At 29.7% G+C, this 23,967-nt stretch overlaps 1 long non-coding RNA gene across 1 annotated transcript; it reads right to left on the bottom strand.

The window, feature by feature from the left end:
• Positions 1-2,411: 2,411 nt before the first annotated feature.
• On the bottom strand, positions 2,412-17,106 carry LOC143055406 (uncharacterized). Its single transcript, XR_012972018.1, has 3 exons — positions 16,984-17,106; positions 3,360-3,438; positions 2,412-2,897 (listed from the first exon to the last, which is right to left on the bottom strand). It is a non-coding gene; the product is annotated as an uncharacterized LOC143055406 (long non-coding RNA).
• Positions 17,107-23,967: the final 6,861 nt, after the last annotated feature.

The following is a 23,967-nucleotide window of genomic DNA, read 5'->3' as shown; positions in this document are numbered from 1 at the left end:
TAGTTATCCCACAAGGACGCGGTGTGTCAGTGTAAGATCACCCCAATGGCCGGAGGCCAGAGGGTGATCTAACTTTGACACACCACGTCCGAATGGGATAACTATTTTACATCCCTGCTGTTTTAGATTAGAAAACAACACATTTACAATTCAAAAAAGCATGCTTTGTATATTACTATATGCTGTATACCCTTTATGACCCCCGAACACCATGCGTAGTTATTAAACAATGTCAACTCGCCCCACTTGCCAATCGGCCCACACTATATCGCCACTTTATAAAAAAAATCGTCCCACTCTTGTTTACCGACTCTCCTCACTTTTGAAAAAGTGTAAAATCAAATTAAACAATCAGTCTGACAACTCACTTATGAACGAAAAAGGTTTAAACCTCACTGAATAAAGGTCTGCCAACTCGCCCCACTTATAAAAAGATCTTGTTTCCTTCAAGTATGTTAAATTACTCTTAGTTCGTATCCAGTCGTCCTAGTTTAGTAGTATGTGTCGTGGCTTGATATGCTAAAGGTCTTGAGTTAGAATCCCAGCATATACAATGGATTTTTTCTACGTGAATTTTGATAGATAGTCTTTTCAGTATAATTAATTATAAGTTTTATAGTGGATTTTACATTCCCGCCAAAATGTTCCAAAACAAAGGAAAGCATGCATAACAAAGAAACTCAAACTGGTGTGATCTGGTAGGGGTGATCCGGCTCAGATCACCCCAGTTAAAACAAAGGAGCTGGGATGTAAAAATATAGAAAACTTTAAATATTCCAAAGAGAAAATCCATCAATAAATCAACATTTCACATGAAAATGTTTTGGTTTATTGGCGTCGTATTGTCATATATTTCAATATATATATACATAGTTTGTTGTATGTGCATTTTTTTAAACGACAACCAATAATAAATCAACATCATTGAACGTACATAACATTTACACTAGCGATAGGTACGATTTTTGCTGAATTACTAAAAAAATCAAACCAATCCCTTTGCAATTCTGAGTTTATAATGCGACATTTTGATACATTTTGCAATGGTTGCTGATAAAAAAAAATGTGAAAATTTGTTTGCAGGTGATGTTGAACAACATGATCATTTACTAAAAAGCTCATTGGAGGGCTTTAACAAAATTAAAAATCTTTTATGAGCTTTTTATGAGGGATTTGGTATATCTGACATTCTTTGAATCTAAACATTATGTCCCGATAGTCATACAAATGAATAAATTTTAAACAATCAATGGTATTCTTATAATCCACATGCAGTCTATCTCGCAGGTTTAGTATAACCTCTGATATAACGTAAATATCTTGTGATTATTTGTTTGTTAATATAACTGCGTTATGTGTTAATTTGTATATCCTCAACTATAACGATGATATATTGTTTGTATGTGATTGTGTGGGCAGGCCTAATTCATTGGTGAGACAAATATAGAAATGGTTGCCATTTTTTTAAGATTAAATATTTAAAGTATCAAATCTCAGTTTTAAAAGAGCTAATAGGCTTGCTACTTTGCAAGTTAGACGCAAATTTTGTCTACATTAGACCCATCAGTGATTGGGTAATTACGAACTTATAGAACATTTAGAATTTAATTGATTGTTCTAATCTAAGATGATCATCTATCTCCTTAATTCGGAATAAACAATATAGAATGAAATATACCATATTGATCAACTTATTGTATATCCTATCGATAACAAAGTTGTTAATCAGAGAAATATGTACACCCATAAAAATGTACCTTTATTCTAACAATATTAAATATTTTTAAAGACTTTTAACTTATTATTCTTCCGTATACTCAGGAGGTTCATTTTTCTGAATTAATTATGGTGATTATTTTATTCTTGATATTAATAAATTGTGACACACATCTCTACTTGATTTTCGTTATTTTCTATTTATTATCAAAAGATTATGTTTGAAATAAACATTTGTCCTATTTTGATTTTAATTACATTTCAACCATGATGAAAGTTTTGTTTTCCCTTTAATCAAACAAAGAAATCATATCTCAGTGCATAGTTATCTATTGCAGATTTCAATTGTTTTCATAACAGTTTTTTTTTACTCTTGAAGCTTTACTATGACTAGCAAACAATCATATGTCTCAGCACTTCGATTTGTCTCTATATGCATGTAAATCACTCGATAATAAGCTTGACAAGCAGAAACACATGTCGATTATATGTTTCTTTTTTATGTGAAATTGATAGTACATGTAACAACGGCCATTTTTCTGTATTAATTTCAAAATATCAAATTGTACTGTAGTGATCGATAATGCAGATGCAAATAAAAGATCATAGCAAAATACAATAAAAAAAAGACAAAAACGTGCATATTGAGCTGTTTGTAATCTTCCTTTAATACATAAAAAATTCGCAACATTAAGCATAATTATTTGTTCAAAATTATATATACGGAACACACAGGCATATTCATGTAACAGAGAATTGTTCATGCTTTTCAAATTATGCAATTCATGCATACGTGATGTTAATATGGATTAAGTAAAATATAAACTGTAATTTTATTCTTTTTCGATATTAACTATAAAGGAAAACCAAAAATATTAGATCTGATTCTTATAATCTTAAAAAGAAAGTATATAACAATGAAGTTAATTATATAGTGTTCAATGGTCCACTAAACAGATTTCTGATTAAACGCATATCCATTCAGTCTTGAAATATCACGAAAATGTTATTTGCTTCCAAAAATAATGTCCAACTTGTTGTTAGAGGAGAGTCACGTTTCATCAGTATCAATGCTTCATCAAAATCCCAGCCATCTATATATTCTACGTATACAAAATGAAATCGGGATTGCAAGTACCGCAATAATGACAACACTGCAGAATATTTTTGCATAGTTCATTCTGAAAAATAAACCATTTCTGATCAAAACATTTTTTAATCATCGTTATAATGTCTAATAACCTATTTAAATACAACTAAAACGTTTAGGAAATACATTTTGTACAATGCAGAAAATTAATATTACAATAACCATGCTAACGATTATATATCTAATTATAATGTAGATATATAAAAAAAAAATGTATCGTCTGTTAAATTCGTTTATATATACCTCTCAGTTAAATTTTTAACTAATAAACCAAACTTTCAGATAACCTTGCTTTCTGTTAGATTAATATATAATTGAGATAGATGTAAAATTATATTAAAATCCTAGTAGATAGGATAAAGCAATACAAATTGTTTAAAAGTCTCTATCAGAATTTTGTCTGAACTGAAAAAGCATAAACATATTAATTATCGGTTTGTTTTCAGTGATAAGGTATTGACTATATATTCATAGTTTTAAGTCAAATACTTACCCTGAATCATCTACACAGGTCTCGTGTCTTTTACCCATCGGATACGTATCATAACAGTATTTAGCTTCAGTTTGAATAACTATAAAGAAAGAGATAAAATACTGAATGTTATTTGAATTCATATATATCAACGAAACAATCATGAAGATATTTGCAGTCCTAATATCTGCAAAGACGATTTCAGGTATTTGGGCTCAACTCTAACACTAACACCTTAATTTAAAAAATCGAAATGAATACACATCAATTTAAAAAAATCAGCAATGCATCTATAAAATGTGCTACAATTTGATTCACTCAGAGGGAAATCATTGTAGGGAAACGTTTTGTACCTCATTGATACTAATTTAGTTTACTGAATTTTTGCTTTCATAGGTTAATATTGGATAGAACCATATTTGAAGAGAATAAAAACTTCTAATGTTTAGAGTGTGAGTACTGTAGATGTGACACTATTCTTGATTTAAAAAACAGATCAAAGAATATAACTCACAAGGACGCTTGACCAAAACCCTTAGAAGGCAGATGTGATATTTAGTGATTGGCTTTGCTTAAACTCAATATAAATGAACAGTTATTTACAATACATGTTTTTCGGTAATACCATTGTTCATGAGTATTACATGTATTAAGTACATTGAGATATTCGAAAACTCCTATTGTGCTGACATGAATTATCATTGATATGGTTATTTTTGTAAACTAACTAACATTATCTGTATTTGGCAAAACTTTTAGAAACTTTGGTCCTCAATGCTCTACAACTTCATACTTTATTTGGCCCTTTCAACATTTTTGGATTCGAGTGTCACTGATGAATCTTTTGTAGACGAAACGCGCGTCTGGCGTATATACAAAATTTAGTCCTGGTATCTTTTATGAGTTTATTTAAAACATTGTTGTTGATTAGAAAAATTGAAAAAATGCTTGAAACTTTCTTTAAGAGATTACAGACCTTTAGGATATTAATATATATGTATATGTTTATTGTATATACATATGTTCATTCACATACTGGAGCGATCAAATGTGTGAAGGTCAGAAGAATAAATGTATCGATGTAGAATCAGGATTGTCATTGTGAACATCGAAACAGACAGGGAATATGAGTGACTTTTAGACAATGAAATCATATAATTACTGAACAGTTACCTACTTTTAACAAATGACATGAAGTCGGTTTCACAAAAAAGCACTTATGACTAAGATTGATCGTAAGTCACGAACAATTCAGTTTACTTACGATCACTCTTAGCCGTATTTTGTTGGTGAAACCGACTACTTAATGTGATAAAATAACAATAAAGGCAGAGTTCACTAAAGATGCACTTATGATTTTAAGGTTAAAAGGGAAGATTTGATAAAAAAAAAAAACCATACCATACAGTCGGCTATAAAAAAAAAAATACCATACAGTCGGCTATCAAAGACCTGAGCTTAAAACCAGAAAAATTTGAAGTATGTTGTACCATAATTTTTACTCAGTTAAAAGGTGTAATTTTCAAATTTCTTTTGTATTGCTAAGAGAATAAATGTTGATATAACAAATTGTTAAATGAACAACTGCCCTTGATAAATCGCTAACTCTCAAGAGTTATAAGTTACTCGATAGACGTATTAACAAATAATATAACAAGCCTAGATCATGATAAACCCGTTCTTCAATTGTATAAGGGAGTGAGGGAAACTGAATTTATTGAGAAAGTAAAAGGGGACATCAAAACTGTCATTGAAGAATATGAGTCTGGTCCATCTATGGATATTGAGACAGGGATAAACAGTTAAATGTAAGCTATCAGCTTTTATGGGATATGATTAAGATTAAAGTCCACGGATCTGCAATCTCGTTTTCGTTTTTCCAGAAAAAAAGAAGGAAATAAGAAAGAAAAAGAATTACTATATAAGATACCATTATTAGATGAAAAACTTTTGGAGAATAACTTGCCATCAGTATACCAAGAAAGGGAAGGGATCGAACTAGAATTAAAAATATTGAGGGAAAAAACTGTAAAAAATAATAACAAGAGCTAAGGCAAGATGGCAAGTAGAGGGGGGAAAGGGAAGTAACTATTTTTGTAACTTGGAAAAAAAAATATTACACAGAAATATTATTCCAAAACTTATTTTGGAGGACGAGACTGAGATAACAGATCCAAGTACTATTAGAAACGAGCAGTTTTATAACAAATTATATACTAGTTACTTGAAACTCACAGGGACACATTTCTTTAACATGATAATCCTTTTATTACAAAACCGAATGAGGAGCAATGCAGGAATGTTTGTCTTCTATTAAACTCATGAAAAACTCCAAATCACCTGGTATAGATAAATAAATTATTTTGGAATGATATTAAGAAAACCACTGGTAAGATGTTTAAATGAGGCTTTAGAATATGGAAAGTTCTCTATCACACAATGGCAGGGACTCATTACTTGTATACCGAAGGAGGGTAAGTCAAAATTTTATTTAAAGAACTGGCGACCTATCACACTTTTGTATGTAAAGTATAAGATAGCTACAGCAAGTTTAGCAAATAGACTAAAAAGGTGCTGGTAAATATAATTAGTTAAACACAAAAAGAATTTCTTAAAAGTAAATAGGCGAATGTGCTAGATTAATTTATGATCTGATGGAAAAGATGGAGGAAGACGACCTTCCTGGAATTTTTTCTTTTAGTCGATTTTGAAAAAGCTTTCGACACGGTCGAATGGTCTTTTATACTAGAGGTTTTACAGTTTTATGGCTTTGGCCATACATTTATAAGTTGAATTAAGGCATGCTATTGTGATGCCTCTAGTGCAGTGTTAAACAACGGATATATTTCAGATTTTTTTTCATTGAAAAGAGGGGTTCGTCAATGGGATCCTCTGTCTCCTTATCTATTTATTTCAGTTTTGTAACAACTATGTGCAGCTATTAAAAATGACCCTGATGTTACTGGGGTAACAATTAATGACTCGGAATTTTTATTGAGTCAATATGCTGATGATTCTTTCCTGGTCCTGGATAGTGACAAAAAGTCTCTCAATCAATGTCAAAAAATTATCTGATAATTTTTCAGAATGCGCTGGTCATAGGTGTAATTTTGACAAAAGTGAGGCCATATGGATTGGGTCTAAAAATAGTAGTATGGAAAAACTTTTACCAGAAAAAAAAAATCTTGTTTGGGACCTTTCTGGGAGGTTCAAACTATTAGGTATTTGGTTTGAGCTTGCTAAAAGGGATACGACTCTATGTAATTTGACAGCCAAGATAAACAGTATCAAGAGACTTGTTAATACTTGTACTTAGAGAGAACTAACATATATTGGGAGGGTGGTTGTGATTAATACTTTAGCACTTCCCATTTTGGTTCAAGTTCTCACTGTCCTCCCTAACCCACCAGATGGGGTTTTGAAGGAGATTCAAAATATATTTTTTCAATTTTTATGGAAAGAAAAACCAGATAAAGTGAAAAGAACAGTGGTTATGTCCGAACACTGTGATGTCTAATTAAGGAGCCTAATATTTACTCTTTTTGATATAGCGTAAAAATGTCTTGGCTGTACTAGACCCCCAAAATTACTCTCCTTTGAAAGTTTTGCTGCTTAATTATATACAAAAATTTCGGGGGGGGGGGGGGGGGGGATAACATTTTACATTTAAGTAAGAAAGGATTGCTTTATTTAGCAAAAAAAGCCAATCCCTTTTGGCATATCTTGGTAAATTTCTCAAAATTGAAAAATAAGTTAAAAGTTAAAAACAATACCGATATTCTGGCCCAGTCCCATATGCCTAAATCCAAACATCAAAATGGATGGCAAGATGATTTTGAAGGGTAAATATATTGAAAATTGTATATTTTTTATCAATCATTTTGTGTCAGATAATAATACATTATTTTCATATGAAGAATTTGAGTAAAAAGTATAATATCAATACTAATTTTGTTTTATGGTATTTTAAGTGGTAGTCCAAATAGATGGAAAAGTAGGATAGAAGGTAGTTCTAAACTTCATAATATAGTAAATCAATTAGTAGATAAAGTTAAAAAGAATAAAAATCTTGTAAATTTTTCGATAATTTATTTCTGGAGGATAATAAAGTATTATCACTATCTTCCCGTAACAAATGGGAAATAGACTTAAATATATCGATTGAAGATTGGAATGCAATTCATTCCATGCCCTTCATTATAACCAAAAATTCGTTTTAAATTAACAAAATCAATTGTAATATTTATATCTTATTATACCATTATGATGTAATCGATCTTACAAGTATTAATTAACTGTTTATACTTTGTGTATAATACTGTATTATGTTATTTAACATGTTTCATCTTGAAAAATAAAATAATTACAAATAAAATTGTATAAGGGAGTGATTAAGCAAATGTACGCAGAAAGACTGCCACGCATCGCGGAGTATGTTACTTCCCCTTTTGTCCAAAGCAATAGTAATATCCATACATTCACTAACAAATGGCATGTGTCTTTTGATAATGCTGATGTTACGACCTCGTATAAATGAGTATTATGAGGAAAGAACACAAACAAATTTGCGACAACGGTACAGAGTGCTTTTAAATATATTTAAAACTAAATACATATAACATCATATATATTAAGTGACACATACAATAGGTCAAATATACAAGAACGTGTATGTCTATGACAAATTCACAGAATGTAAGCATTTTATCAATCAGGGCACCCATTTGAAAGAACTTCAGAAGATTTCTTTTCATTTCTTTTCAAAGTTCCTACAACATGAGAATAATATTTTCTCTCAAGGTTATGCTGTATTTTTAATAAATGGGCTTTAATATTATTCATGACCAAGATTTTAAATGGAACTGTATTTATCTATTCTAGCATTTATATTTAATAATTGAAATTCTTAATGTTATAAGATATTTATAAACGCTAATTTAATACCACATACAGCTAAAAAAAATAGGCTTATTATCAGTAAATTGGACCAAATATTTTGGTCTATATAGCTATTTAAGAACCGTTTATAATTTTACATATTATGAATGTTGGGCTGTTAATATAGTCATCAATAAAAGAACATCAATGCAAAATGTCGATTAGATAATATACATATGTATTAGTTTGATTTTATATTACTAATATGACGCGAATTGAGGAGTGGAATATCTTTTTATTAACTGCAGTTCAACATTCTTGTATAAGAAACTTAGATTATAATCTGCAACTTGAATCATCTTGTAATGGTTTTAATTATGATGTTCATTTTTATTTATAATGTTATGTGATGAGATAATAGTTGTTGGCAAAAAAGTCGTTTCTATTAAAAAAAAAAAAATTTTTTTGAAATATTCGTTTAACATTAAATCCTTTTTTGAATAGGATGAAAGTGTTTCGTATGTCTTTTAGACAGGGATATAATATTGTTTTACTGATTTTTGATTGTGTGTATCATAATGTGTAATAGACTATCACGCTATTATAAACTACTAACTTGCTACATACTTACTTATCTTACCTCTTATAGATTTACAGGGATATGATTGACTAAAGGACTGTACATGGTGACTATGTATATTTGATATAGGGTGTCCTAAATAGTTATCAAAGTAAAATTACATGATTAGTTATAATTTAGGTTTAGTTACCATATGTGGCTAGTACGGAGGTGCCTTTCAAAACGAAAAAGATAGCATTTCCAATTATAAAAATAACACGATGTTGTTGAAAAATGTAAATAGCTATCAAAGGTACCAGGATTATAATTTAGAACGCCAGACGCGCGTTTCGTCTACATAAGACTCATCAGTGACGCTCAAATCAAAATATTTATAAAGCAAATAAGTACAAAGTGGAAGAAAATTGAGGATCCGTAATTCCAAAAAGTGGTGCCAAATGGCTAAGGTAATCTATGCCTGGGAGAAGAAAATCCTTAGTTTTTCGTAAATTCAAAGTTTTGTTAACAGGAAATTTATAGAAATGACTACATAATTGATATTCATGTCAACACAGAAGTGTTGACAATGTAAACGGTTTCAATAGACGAATCAGTTGGGGATGAATGTTCGCCATAAAACAAATTCAAAGCTAGCTAGTTGGTGTTGTTGGCATTAAGGAGTTACTTCCCTTCAAAAAGAAATGAAATCGGAAGGTTTCAATAGACGACAAAATTAATACATGGCATGACCGATTGAAATGCATTCTTAAAGCAATTTAAAGGCAACAAGTTGTTCTTGTTGTTATTTGTTTTTTGTATAAACTAATATAAGTAAGATCTTAATACTAAGGATTTGATATTGGAACTCGCTCTCACCCTATATGAAATTTACTGACCTCATATATATCGTATTTGGTCACTATCACGACAGGTAACTAATAACGTATTTATTTTTTTCATTCAGGTTTAAAATCTGTTTAAAAACCATAACAAAGATATAGCTTAAACAGAGTGTATTTTATAATGTTAAACTAGTTCATTTCATGTAAGTTTAAAAAGCCACCTGCAACTTTCCGAAAATCAGAATATCAATACACAGTTATCGGATGAAATTACATATGCAATATCGAGAGGCCTTTAGTACAGATATTTGATCATATCTTAGTACACAAAGTCGGGCAAATATCATTCTGAAGGATGTTATCAAATTTGAAAAAATAATAAACAAAAAATAATTTAAAGTAAGCAAATAAGATATTAGAAAAAATATTGGATGCCAAACCAATAGAAAAAAATGTGGTTATAAGCAATTAAAGTATGATATGTAATATAAAAAAGAAGATGTGATATGATTGCCAATAAGACAACTGTCCACAAGAGACCAAAATGACACAGACATTCACAACTATAGGTGACCGTATGGCCTTCAACAATGAGCAAAGCCCATACCGCATAGTCAGCTATAAAATGCCCCGATAAGACAATGTAAAACAATTCAAACGAGAAAACTAACGCCTTATTCATATAAAAAAATGAACAGAAAACAAATATGTAACACATAAAACAAACGACAACCACTGAATTACAGGCTCTTGACTTGGGACAGACACATACTTAAATAATGTGGCGGGGTTAAACATGTTAGCGGGATCCCAACTCTCCCCCTAACCTGGGACAATGGTATAACAGTACAACATAAGAACGAACTATAAAAATCAGTTGAAAAAGGCTTAACTCATCAGATGGACGAAAATACAAGTTGACTGTGTGTCAATTAACTTCTGATGTTTGATGTTTAAGTTTACCATACTTGTTTTACGTCATTAACATGAATAAGGATAATGTTTAAGGATCCCGTATATAACATTATTAACACATTGAACAGAACAATTTGAAAGTTAACCTTAAAATGGTGAACATGACTTTTTAAATTTTGAATAACTTTGTTAAAGTATATAAGCAAATTTATAGTAGCTATAAATTCCCCGTATTTATTAAAAGGAATTTAGAGACATTGATGTATACGCTCGTAAATAACTATCTGCATCGATGCTTTCAAATTTACTGTCGTTAACACAATATATTTGCATTTTTACAGTATCTAGAACCAAATTTGACAATCAATAAACATGATACATGTTCAGTGATGTCCAATGTAAAATATTTTAAATCTTGAAATAAAAGTAAACCAGGATGATTGATGAGTATCGACTAAGTTGTAGTAACTTCGTTCACAGTATCTTTGTTCTTTTTTATGCATTTTGTCAAAAACAAAACAGGGTTTTACAAGTACGTTCGACCATAGACGCGCAATATATGTTCCAGATGCGTTTATTTATATCAGCTTTGTGTCATACTAAAAAACACCAATTATGAAGAAAGAACATACACGTAATCTTAAGAAATCAAAATATGACATGTTTCGTTACTTTTACGAATTGTTATCGAAATATTAATGACTTCATATGAATGAATATGCAGCTTAGATATAATTCTATCACAATAGAAATACGTACATAAAGAATAACAAAACAATGGAAGAATAATCCACATAAACATGGCCATACTATCAGAACTTCCTTATTTGTCTAGAACATATTTATGTATATATAAAATGTCGTTGATTGGTTTACCTCACTTGGCACGCAATCATTATATATACAAGTTATATATTGTTATATGCAAACTTTCTCACATGTTAAACATACTATGACTTTGATTTCACATTGACGGAAAACCATGTACATTGTAATGAATTGTACATTTTTAAATTTCATATCGTAACATATTTCGCTGCACAACATGTAGAATGTTTTAAACGGATTAAATAATTATGTTGAGTATTCAAAAACCTAAGAGTTTATCGAATCAATCATATTTGTTTCCGATCATGAATAAGAATTATTTTATCAACGGTTCTGTTGAAATACAATTTGACAATTTAACTACTGTGAAAGTGCTTTAATTAATTTTCGTGGTTTGAACAATATTTACATGTTCGTGGGTTTTTAAATTCATGGATTGTAGGTTTTTTAAAAAAAAAATTGAAAAAGTCTTTAGAAACGAAAGTAAACATCAAACCGTGTAAATCGTAGTGAAAGCACTAATTAACCCATAATGAAGTGATCAACAGATTAAAGACCATCAAAGGTGTTGATTAGGCCATAAACATGTCACCAAAAGAAAACAGTAACATAAACAAATGCTATACACGTAATTGTCAAATTAATCTTATACAAATCAAGCCCAGAAAGAAATTATTATTTTCTATATGTACGAAAACTATGAGGATATAGAATGAACACTTTATGATACTCGCATATCAATACCGGAAATCTGACTTTCAATCATCAAAAATATCTTTTATGAGAATTAAAAGATCAAAAGTTGTACAGTTTAGTTTATTAAAGATTAAATGGGTATACTCCTGCATGCAGTTGTAGGTCTATGACTGCTATTTAATTAATCTCAGATTTGGCGTTATTCAATATATTCTGTTGATCATATCAGTAGTCAAACCTACCGATGGGGATTTGTCCATGTCTTGCCTTGAACACTGGTTGTTTTTTTTTCGATGGACAATTTAATTCGTGGATAGAGTCATCCACGATAAGTACGAAAATCGGTACCCCACGAATAAAAGTACTTTCACTGTTGTTATGGCATGTAGGACGACATTTATTGGTTTTGATATTAATTCACTCATAGGGTTTTTGCATCGAAAAAAAAAAACATATTAATTCTAAAACTAAATTTTGGCATGATACGGCTATGTTCTTCTCATATATTTTCTTGTAGTATGTTATTAAACCATTAACGGGCGCGATTGTGCTTAATTTTCATAGGATGGAGACATACTCTTTCAATCAGATTAATTGTGGTTTATAGGTGATATGTCAGTAACTGCTTTTAGTCATTTGTTAATTTGTGTATCATGTCATTTTGTTTAGATTCTTTTGTTACATATTTTGACATCGGACCCAGACTTCTGTTTCAACTGAGTTTTACTGTGCGTATTGCTGTGTTATTTTATTCTACATTGGGCAGGGATTGAGATCTTACCAAACATGTTTAAACCCGCTGATTGTCCAAAATAAAAAGCCTCTGGGATTTGTATGCCTTGTATGTTATTTTAAATTTTAGCTCATTTATATAATTTGAAGTTTAGTATAACGCCCATTTTCACTAACTTGTACACATTTATGTTAAGGGACCAGCTGAGGCAAACCTCCGGATGCGGGATTTTCTCGCTGCATTAAAATCCTATTACTGACCGCCTATGGCCGGAGTCTGTTCGTTAGTCTGGTTGTTGACTCTTTGACATATTACCCATTTCAGTTCTCAATTTTATCTTTATTCAGTTGTGTTTTAATAAACATTGTTTCAAATCAATTAAGTGCCAGTAAAGCAATATTGTTAGATCTGATTTCAGTGTTCATTATATATAACCTCATATAATAAGTTATTTTTCTTTCAAAAATTATATTGTACGCATAGATCGTGTCTAAATGTACAGACTCTATAAACAACCATACTGTAATGATTTGGATGTGATATGATATGATGACTGTTTTGTATAGAAATGTCTTATCATTGGTGTCGTTTTCCATATAATAGAGAAACATGTTGTCATTATTATTACTAACGTTGCAGATTCCGGTACATTGTTGACTTGGCAACAGCATGGTATAGAAATACAAAACAATTCTTTAGTTCTTTTCAACTTTTGAACCTATAAATACGTTCTTATCAATTTTAAAGACAGGAAACCCCATTCACACACCCCAAAACACAATATGTCAGTTTCAAAGTTTACTATAACACTTATACATACATGTGAAAAATTATGCAAATGAAATCGATCGAAAATCACAAAAATGAGTATTATCATGTTAAATTTTATAAAATCAAGCAAAATAATCTTTATAAACTTTACTGAAATACAATTTACTTATTTTGACCCTGGTACCTCCAAACCCTTAGAATCTCATGTCTGTTTTGCTGTCTATAAAATGCTACTCACCAAAATTCACAGAATATTCAAGGGGACGTTAAAAAGAGAACATATGAGATATATTACAAAAAAAGATGAAACCCTCGATTTCAAAATTGTATTCTACAGATCAATTGTAATATGCAGTTTCATATATATGGTAACATCTTGTTTGTGCTCGATGAAAACGTTGATTGTGATATTCATGACAAACTTTGTCGAATATAATTACCCTGTGCACTCCGTGACGTGCACGAATTGATTATTTTAAACTTTTAGCTTTTCAAGAAATTTCATGTAAGAAAAAAAATTACATCATATCGGCAAATAAATCACAATAGTTTGAGTATTTTGTCTTACATTTTTTCAATGTTTTAAATTTGAATTATGTTTTATCGTTGTTATCGATAAAATTGAATTGAAATTCTGTATTCGGAACAAAGCATATAATGAGGTTAAAGTAATGTAATTAGGATGACGCCCAAACACATCTTCTGAAGAAATTAATTCAAAGTATTTCTAGTTTAAAACTATACAAGAAGTTAATGGTAATCTATAACAGAGCACCACCTGGATGCCAAATCTGTTAAACCGTTACAATGATATACTTTTAAACAGCCTTTATTGTACTATTTAAAAATCATTACACTATAGCTTTATATAAATATTGTAGGAAACTTTAATGTTCCCAAAAAATATAAATATCTGTATTGCGTAACTGCAAGACCAAAGTAGCAGGTTTTCAAGTCAACTAATATTACCAGGACATTGAATATTTTTATTGTAGACACCAAAAATAGAATATCATGAAAACTGTTTTGAATTTGTATGTGCTGTTCCTAGGTATATAATAAATGGATCAGAAATAAACTAAAGTTACAGTTTTTCATGAACAAGAATTGCAATAAATAATTAAAACGATCTATAGCAATTAGAGTGTTCAGACGAGAGAAATCACATACTCTATATTCTGAACAGATTACAAATTCAATTCCAATATCCTAAATTTAGAGTGTATAAACAAGTAAAATAACTAACACACAGAAAAAATCAACTGAAAGTCCCTAATCAAATGTCAACAGAAAAAAAAAACTCAAATTCAGACGGTTTGGGTTATTATCTTTTTCTCTGTTTCTTTAAAAGATGTGAATTCATACCATATTTCAAAAAAAGAACTATGAGAAAAAATTACTACAATAAGACAGACAATCACTGTTGAACCCTATCCTATGACATACACATACATATGTCGAATTTTTTTATTTAATGTCTTTGTCTTTAAACTCGATCAGTTGACAAGCACAAAGTACAAACACTACTCTTGTTTCCAATCGTGGCTAATTTTATCGAACACTTAATTTTGTTACTGACGTGACGTCATAAACGAACAAAAATTGCATGTTTTGGTCTGATGTTAAAGTGAGTATGTCTACTGGACAGAAGAGGTTGTTATGACTTCCTTTTAAACCATTTTTTACACAATTCGTTTATATAAATTATTCAGTTATGTTTTAATTAGCAATACTAATAAATGTATAGGAAAATATATTCAGTTATGTTTTAATTACCTTGAACAAAATCAATGTTAGTGTTGATAAAACAATATTTTTACATCTGATTTCAGTGTTAAATTGATAACCTTCTTCAAAAATCATTGATCGTGTCTAAATGTACTGACTCTATTAACAACCATACTGTAAAGATTGGGATGTGATATGATCATGATGTGATTTTATATTCATCTATAGACAATTCTAGGAAAGATCATCGTTTTACCTTGTGCAGAAAACATGACCATATGTATGGTGAATATAAACCAAACAAGTTATGGCTGCCTTTTTGAATCACGACATTGTCTCATCCCATGCGTTTTCCTTTTGTCTTGCTGAAAGCGTTCTAGCATTCCTTTTACCTCTATACTTTATTACTATTGATCATGTTGTTTGACCGTTTAATCTAACTCTGCATTACCACATCTTTGATAAAATCTCCAGGTCTTGATTCATGTACAGTATGTATACACAATAATATTGTACATAGCTCCTTGATGATTTACTATAAATCTTTATTTTCACTTTCCTAGTATTGATGTAGTGTTCAATATTAGAAAGAAAACTGTCTATGTCATTTTCATTGTTAAAATTGCAGATTCCGGTACACTGGTGCTTTGTCTACCGAATGTTTAAATTGGTTTATTTTTATAAAAATATCAATCCTTTAAGTGATTTTATTAGAAGCTACAATTAAATTCTCGTTAGTTTTACAAAGACTAGAAACTCCATTCCCACACCCAAAAAAACAGTACGACAGGTTACAAAACAAACTTTTATAGTCGAACATATATGTGAAAACTTATTCGAAAATCACAAAGATGACCATATTAATTCTGTTATTTTATAAATCTATCAAAACAATTGTCAGTGTATGTTTAATCTTTATATACTTTATTAAAATACAACTTATTCATTTTGACCCTGGAAACCCATAACCATGAGAATCTCAAGGCTGTTATCCATTAAATGCTACACAAATAAATAAAGGGAATATCCAGGGAGGATTTCAAAAAAGGAACATGAGAATAGATCGTTGTAGGATGACACCCTTGATTCAAAACTTGTAGTCAGCAGATCAATTTGTAATATAAAGTTTCATCTAGTCAGCAGATCAATTTGTAATATAAAGTTTCATCTAGTCAGCAGATCAATTTGTAATATAAAGTTTCATCTAGTCAGCAGATCAATTTGTAATATAAAGTTTCATTTATCAAAAAGGCTATCACAACATCATAAACATGTTCACGTCTTTTTATGCGCGATGTAAACATTCATGATTAGCTTTGTCGAAAAACTTGTCTCCGTGTCATTCAGTATGACACAAATAAATTGTTCGAAACGTGAGCTATTCAAAAGATTGTCACGTTCTGAAGAATATTACATCATATCGGCAAATAAATCACAATTTTTATTATAGTTTAAATATTTTGCCTTGCATTTTTTCAATGTTGTAAATTTGAATTATTGTTTGTTGCTGTAAACGATAAAATTATATCAAATTCTATATAGAGAACATAGTATCTAACATGTCTAATTAGGGATTATAGTAATGTATTAAGGATGACGCCCAAACACACATCTTCAGATCAAATAACGTTCATGTATTTCATGTTTAAAACTACACAAAGTTGTTGGTAATTAATAATAGAGTATATTACTTACCTGAATGGAAAATCGGTTAAACCGTTACAATGATATATTTTTAAACAGCCTTTATCGTATTTTCAAAAATGAGTCATTGCTAGCTATAGCTTAATTTAAGTATTGTAGAAATTGTAATTTTCCAAAAATATATATCAATATATATGCAAGACGAAAGTACAGGTTTAAAAGAAAACTTCAATAACCGTGAAATTGAATATTGTTATTGTAGACACCAACAATAGAAAGTACTGATCTTATGTCATTTTATATCAAAGAGAAAGTGTCTATTTGTTTAAAAGATTACAACCTTTGTTTTAGTTCAATTACGTGTATACGAAATTGAAAATTATATCAAAATTGATTTTGTTTTGTATCTTTAATTTAATATTAAAGTTTTAAATTTTCTAAGGTTTGTTTTCAAATTTATTTATTTATTTGATAATAAAGAAATTCTCACTTTAATAGTTATTTTTCCTTTTTCATTTTAACGGTATGTTAATGTGTGTCCTGTATAATAATTATAAACCATTATAAACAATCCTTGACTTCAAACTATATTTATCTCTATATCGTATTCCTGTCAGACAAAAAATAATAAAGTTTGGATCTAGACATCTTTCTTTCCAAATACCAGGCTTAGTTTGCACCAATATCTTACAAAAGACAAAATCATAAAATGTGTGTTAATAACACGACCAATTAGTACGGTCCATAAGTTATATTTAAAGTTAAAGACAATTTAAAATATTTTTTGGAAATTGTTTGTACAAATAATTTTAAAATATGTTACCTGTTGCACACAATGACGTCCACGTTTACGATTATTCTGTCCCAGTATTTCCATTCATTACAACAACTAGGGTTAAATAAAACTTGGTTTCTTGAATTCGCTATCTGACAAAATTCATCATTTATTGCAACCAGTTTGCCAAAAGGAAATAAAAATGATTTAAATTTAAGTTAACAATAATTGTGCGTCTATATATTAGTGCAGAAAAGGTTTTATCTTAAATGTTAACAAAATGTTCTTGATAAAGTACTAAATTGATTGCTAGATAAAAAAAAAGTATTCTGATCCAGACTAATGTCCGCGGGTTTTAAAAATGTTTTTTTCATATAAACATAATCAACGATTTTATCGATTTTTTACTATGTATAATCATAATTTATAATAATAAATGCAGATTTCAAAAAGAGAGGCTCCATACTCTTATTTATCCATAACAAAGGTTCGATTTACCTTGAAACGGTTTCATATTCTAATACTTTTATACTTTCATACAAAAAGTCCAAATTCACTAGAAGGAGCATGTTTTAATCCATTATATATTTTCTTCATCGGAAATTCTTCCTGTACCAAGTTACGAATATGACAGTTATTATCCATTAGTGTGATGTCTTTGAACTGATTATTCCATTTGCCTATGGACCTTCAGTTAATAATTTTTCTCGGAGTTCGGTATTTTTCATGTCTTTGTTATTTTACTTTGTTGACACATCTCGAAATTTTCAGATACTTATTGTTCGATTACAATAGATGGGATTTTTGCTAATATACTCTCATTATTACATACAGGAGGTCAAAGTTCACTAGAAGGACGTAAAGAAGTTTCATACTCTTATACTTTCATTCCTGCATACAGAAGGTTTGAATCAACTAGAAGTGACGTCATACTCCCATACTCTCGTACTGACATATCTCATTACAGAAGGAGTTCACTAGAGGAGCCTCAGACACTCATAATCTCATATTTTAATACTGATAGTCCGGTTAATTGTGTACTTTTCTAATCAGAAGAGCCGTTTTGTTTGAGACTCTGTTGTGGTTTGTCAAATAAGTTTTGTTTTATTTAAAATCAAAAATTGAAATGAAGTTAAAAATGCTCTCACAAAATATATGGTGGTTGAAGTGAATCCCCCTCTATTATCTTCATTACATTTGTAGTGACTGTGCCTCTTTAAAGATTCATTTAGACATTCAAAATTTACAGTGTATAAATGATAAATTAACATAATTCCACGTACGTTTATTGTAAGTCAAAAGTAAAAATTACAAATTTCATTTATTTATTGTCCGGAATATTGACACCGTAAATGGAATAATCGAATCATGATAATGTCGGTGTTTCAATGTCGCTGATATAAGACTTGTGTATCATTAATTCAAAAGAATTGCTTCGGAACACCAAGAATGCCGAAATTCCTTTTCTTGTTTTTGAAATGTCACATCACATTCAAAATTGATATGATTATATATGCTATAACTTACGTTATTTATATATAACGGCATTTATTAAGAATGAAACAGATGGTCGGCCAAAAAATGATATCTTTTTTTTGTATCATGAACAGAACTCGAAAATATTAAGCAAGGATCCCAACTAACAGTACAGTAACGCCACATGTGTATGTCTATTCGTATCAATAAACTCATCATAGATACCAGGACTAAATTAAGTATATACGCCAGACGCGCGTTTCGTCCACAAAAGACTCATCAGTGACGCTCGAATTCAAGAAAGTTAAAAAGGCCAAATAAAGTACGAAGTTGACGAGCATTGAGGACCAAAATTCCTAAAAGTTTTGCCAAATACAGCTAAGGTAATCTATGCCTGAGGTAGAAAATCCTTAGTTTTTCAAAAAATTCAAACATTTGTAAACAGTAAATTTATAAATATAACCATATCAATGACAATTCATGTCAGCACAAAAAGTGCTGACTACTGGGTTTGTGATACCCTCGGGGAAATAAATCTCCACTAGCTGTGGCATCGACCCAGTGGTTGTAAATAAACTGATCATAGATACCAGGACTAAATTAATTATATACGCCAGACGTGCGTTTCGTCCACAAAAGACTCATCAGTGACGCTCGAATCCAAAAAAGTTAAAAAGGCCAAATAAAGTACAAAGGCCAAATAAAGTATCAATATGTCGAAGAAATACACGTGATTCATTCCTAGAAGCGTACTACTATCACAAAAGTTTGAATGCGAAAAAAAAACAGAATTTCTGACCATTGAATTTTACTTCTTATGTTTTATTGATGTTGTTGTCTACCGTTCTATTTGTTGATATTGTCTTTAGTATTATGACAGTTTCTATGGACTTTCCCACCAAAACATGGGATGATCTCATGTAGTCTGAATAGGCATGCGCCTTCTTTTCCGCCTGTGCTCTCGTTGAATTGCTCATGTTAGTACAAACATCAGTGTAAAAGGACTGACTTTTTGTTCAAAATCTAAATTTTAAGAAGCATTGTGTTTCAATCAATTTAAACAAAATGGACATTTTGAATATGATTTGGCCTTCAAATGTCCATTCGACAAAAAATAAGACTTTTGATAAAATGGAGAGTAAAATTTACATTAACCATTCAGTCTTAGTTTGAATACTCTAATTTTTGTGAGGGGTAAATTTGATTTGGCCAGAAATGCCTGTAATGCAGTGGCTGCATATTATGTTTGTTTTGTGTTAATTGATTTGTACAGAACTCAGGCTTTTTCATTTGAATTGTATTACAAATGATACATTTCTTTTGAAAATTGTCATGAAACGATTCATAAATTATTATATAAGAAAAAGATGACAATATATTGCTGCGAAATAGACTAATGTATACATGTTAAACACGAAAAAAGTAACCGCGAAAATAACAATAGTTGTATAATGTATATATTTTTATTGTTACTTTACCTTCATAACAATTTCACAGACCTTAATAACCATGTCCAACATGAACTTACTTAAAACACTACTGAACCAACCGATAACATTGAATCTCAATTCAAATTATGTGGAAATTCAGCTTTTTTGTGGGGAAAAATAGCGGTAATTGTATACTAGAACAAAGTATTGATGTACCTGACAGTGATAATAAGACTATTTACAAGCTAAGATACATGTTTAAAAGTGTTTGTTTTTATAGTCAAAATGTTTATATTGTTTCCTTGTTTGGCTTTGAAAACCATTTATAATGTTACGTAATTTAAGCAAACAACTGACAAAATTTCCTGTACGAGCACTCTAGTGTCTACGTGTACTTAGTAGAAGCCGATTTTAAATTTGATTCTGACAACAGGTCTTTTTTGGTTAAGTCTATATCTAAGTTTATGAGAGAAGTTTAAAGTTAAAGCTATAATGATACGACACATTTTCAGTACCTTAAAGTGCTAAAACTATTGCATAATGATTAATACTAATAGCCTATGTTATGCATGTTTAACAGGATTTTCCTGATGCATGATATATTTTAGTGTATGTGATTTTTGTAAGTCATTACTTGAAGGGCACTTGGATATTTATCACATATAACGTAACATTCTTTCTATGGGGCAATATATTGATAGATATGTTTGATTATACAACAAAGTAAATATCATCTTATTAAATTGTGGTTATTTTCTTTATGTTACTTTTAAATTCAATTGGATAGAATATCAAGACCAAGTTTCGGATCTTAATAACATAAAAAAGGGGTGGTTCAAATTTGTTCCTTTTTCCAAGTTAGAGATTTTATTTTTATAAACGAATATTTGAATTTTTAGAAAGTGAAAGGAATCTTTGGGTCAAAAAGGAATTATTAACAGTATAATAATAATTATCTGTAATAGGATTAAAGTAATATAATACGTCCAAAAAGTATATACCTTGTCATGTAGGTTTTTTTCAAAATGATACACGGTATACAATTTTAAAAGTTAGTGAAATGAGATATACTACCATATGCATGATTTTATAGGGTCATTTATCCACTGGAAAGTAAACTATTCTAAGTTATTTAAAACTTAATTTATTTGATTGAAACTAAAAAAAAATATAAAGACACCGATGACTAAATGTAATACAAGGAACGTGGATCTACATAAAAGCTAAAAACGTTAGAGAATAATAGCCATTTCAAACCAATCTTAATGATACACTCAGCTTTCATGTAAATGTAAGCTTTTATATTGAGGTATGTTCTATCGCCCCTCTTTTATGTAATACATGAATAATAAGTTACACGTTATTTCTCTCTCTTAGGTTATATTACAACACTAACGGCTAAGTTGTTTTTTCTGTTATATAATAGAATCATTATTTTCTTAATGCATTTCAAATCTATTTTTTATCTATCAAAATGTTATTTCCTTAGATTAGGTATGATTCTTATTTCAGATGAATTGTATGTACATAAAATGTATGGAAAATGTGTCTATGTGTGACAATACTGTTTTCAATACTAAATCAAGAAATGTATGCCCATGTTAAAAGTATGATAAATCCAAAAGAGGCATAAGAAAATAACAATAATATAAAACAAATATTAACAAAAACACAGAAATTAAACAGTGATTATAGACATTCTTTGATTCATGAAATGATATTATTCTAAAATTTGTAAAGGTTTCTTGTCTTGTTAATAAATTGCCAAGTATTACGTTATGTATTTTGTTGTTAGTAACGATTCTTAAACTGAATATATATAAATTTAAATAATCAAATAATACATTGCTGTTTTCTAGCTTTTTGATGTGCGTTTTCAATGTAAATAAATTTATTACTTTTTTTATAACAAAGATTCCACGGTTATAAATGTTATGTGTCAGTAAGATTAATACATAAATTCATTTAAATCGAGCGACGTCGAATTCAGATATGTCATACTTTGGTTCATTTCCCAAGACCAGAGCACAAACAATATTACTTATTGATTGTGAATAGCCCAATCCTCGTCCTGAAAAGGAAGTCAGAAATACATGAAATTTTGCCACATAAGATTATTTAATAATCATGAGAAACAAGAAAAAAGAGTATATTTGTTCTAGTAGGTTAATCTTTACATATATTTCGATCTAAACGTTCATATGATATAAAGGAGGAGACATGTACGTGAACAGGAAGTGAACATATATATATCTACAGTTGCAGTACGTAAAAAAAAACATTTAAAAACGAAATTGATAGCTTATTGTGCAATTCTTAAAAGTGAATACCACAATAAAAATATTTAAATAGTTGAAATATAAGTGTTAATAATCATGTCGAATTGAAAAATATTTCTATTACTATGTCCAAAATCAATAATGGAAACTTAATTAGTAGAAACGGAACACATCAATATTAAAATAATGTACCTGACATTCCAACTGCAAGAAAAATGTTTTTCATCTCTGGGTGACGCCCTAAAATAAACTTTTCGTCTTGCGTAAACTGAAATAAACAAGTAAAATGAATTTCACCAAATGAAAAACATGTCTCTTCTTTGTGATCAGCACTCTTTGGACCGATTTGACTAATTATATATTATGCTTTGAAGAGCTACTTTTAAAATGTTTGAATTTGGTCTGAAGATTCACCAATCTTTTTTAACAAAACAATTGCTACATATATAATGTGGTTACTTTTTAACAAAGTCATCAGTAATCCATATTATCCGTATTAGTAGCAAACAAGTGTTTACTTATTTTGCCTGATAGAATATTTGGTAAATGAACAAACGACTTCCGATTTAATAGTGCAAACCTCAATTAAAGATCAGAGTTATTTTGATAAGATGTCAATTATATATTTTTAAAACTAATTAGTTTTCTCGTTTGAATTGTTTTACATTATCTTATGGCTTTCATAGCTCACTATGCGGTATGGGCTTTGCTCATTGTTGAAGGCCGTACGGTGACATATAGTTGTTAATGTCTGTGTCATTTTGGTCTTTTGTGGATAGTTGTCTCATTGGCAATCATACAACAACTTCTTTTTTATATACAATAAAATAAAAAGGAACACAAAAAATCTTTATTACGTTTTTTTAAAAGAAACATATAAACAGTATTAAACATTGCATATTGAGGTAGTTATTTACCGTATAAACGCAGTTTTCAATCTGAGTTGGCTCAATTGTTAATACCGTTTTTCCGATTGTATCTTTAATATATTTTGTCATTGAAATTACCATCTCCTTATCATACAATTTATTGACATCGTGTAGATCTTCGTGACAGATTATTTTATCAGGAAACC

Source organism: Mytilus galloprovincialis, chromosome 12 (assembly GCF_965363235.1).
Source record: "Mytilus galloprovincialis chromosome 12, xbMytGall1.hap1.1, whole genome shotgun sequence".
In the NCBI taxonomy this organism is placed as follows: domain Eukaryota; kingdom Metazoa; phylum Mollusca; class Bivalvia; order Mytilida; family Mytilidae; genus Mytilus; species Mytilus galloprovincialis.
Note: the sequence above shows the minus strand (reverse complement) of the source record. Positions and strands in the feature narration are given on the sequence as shown.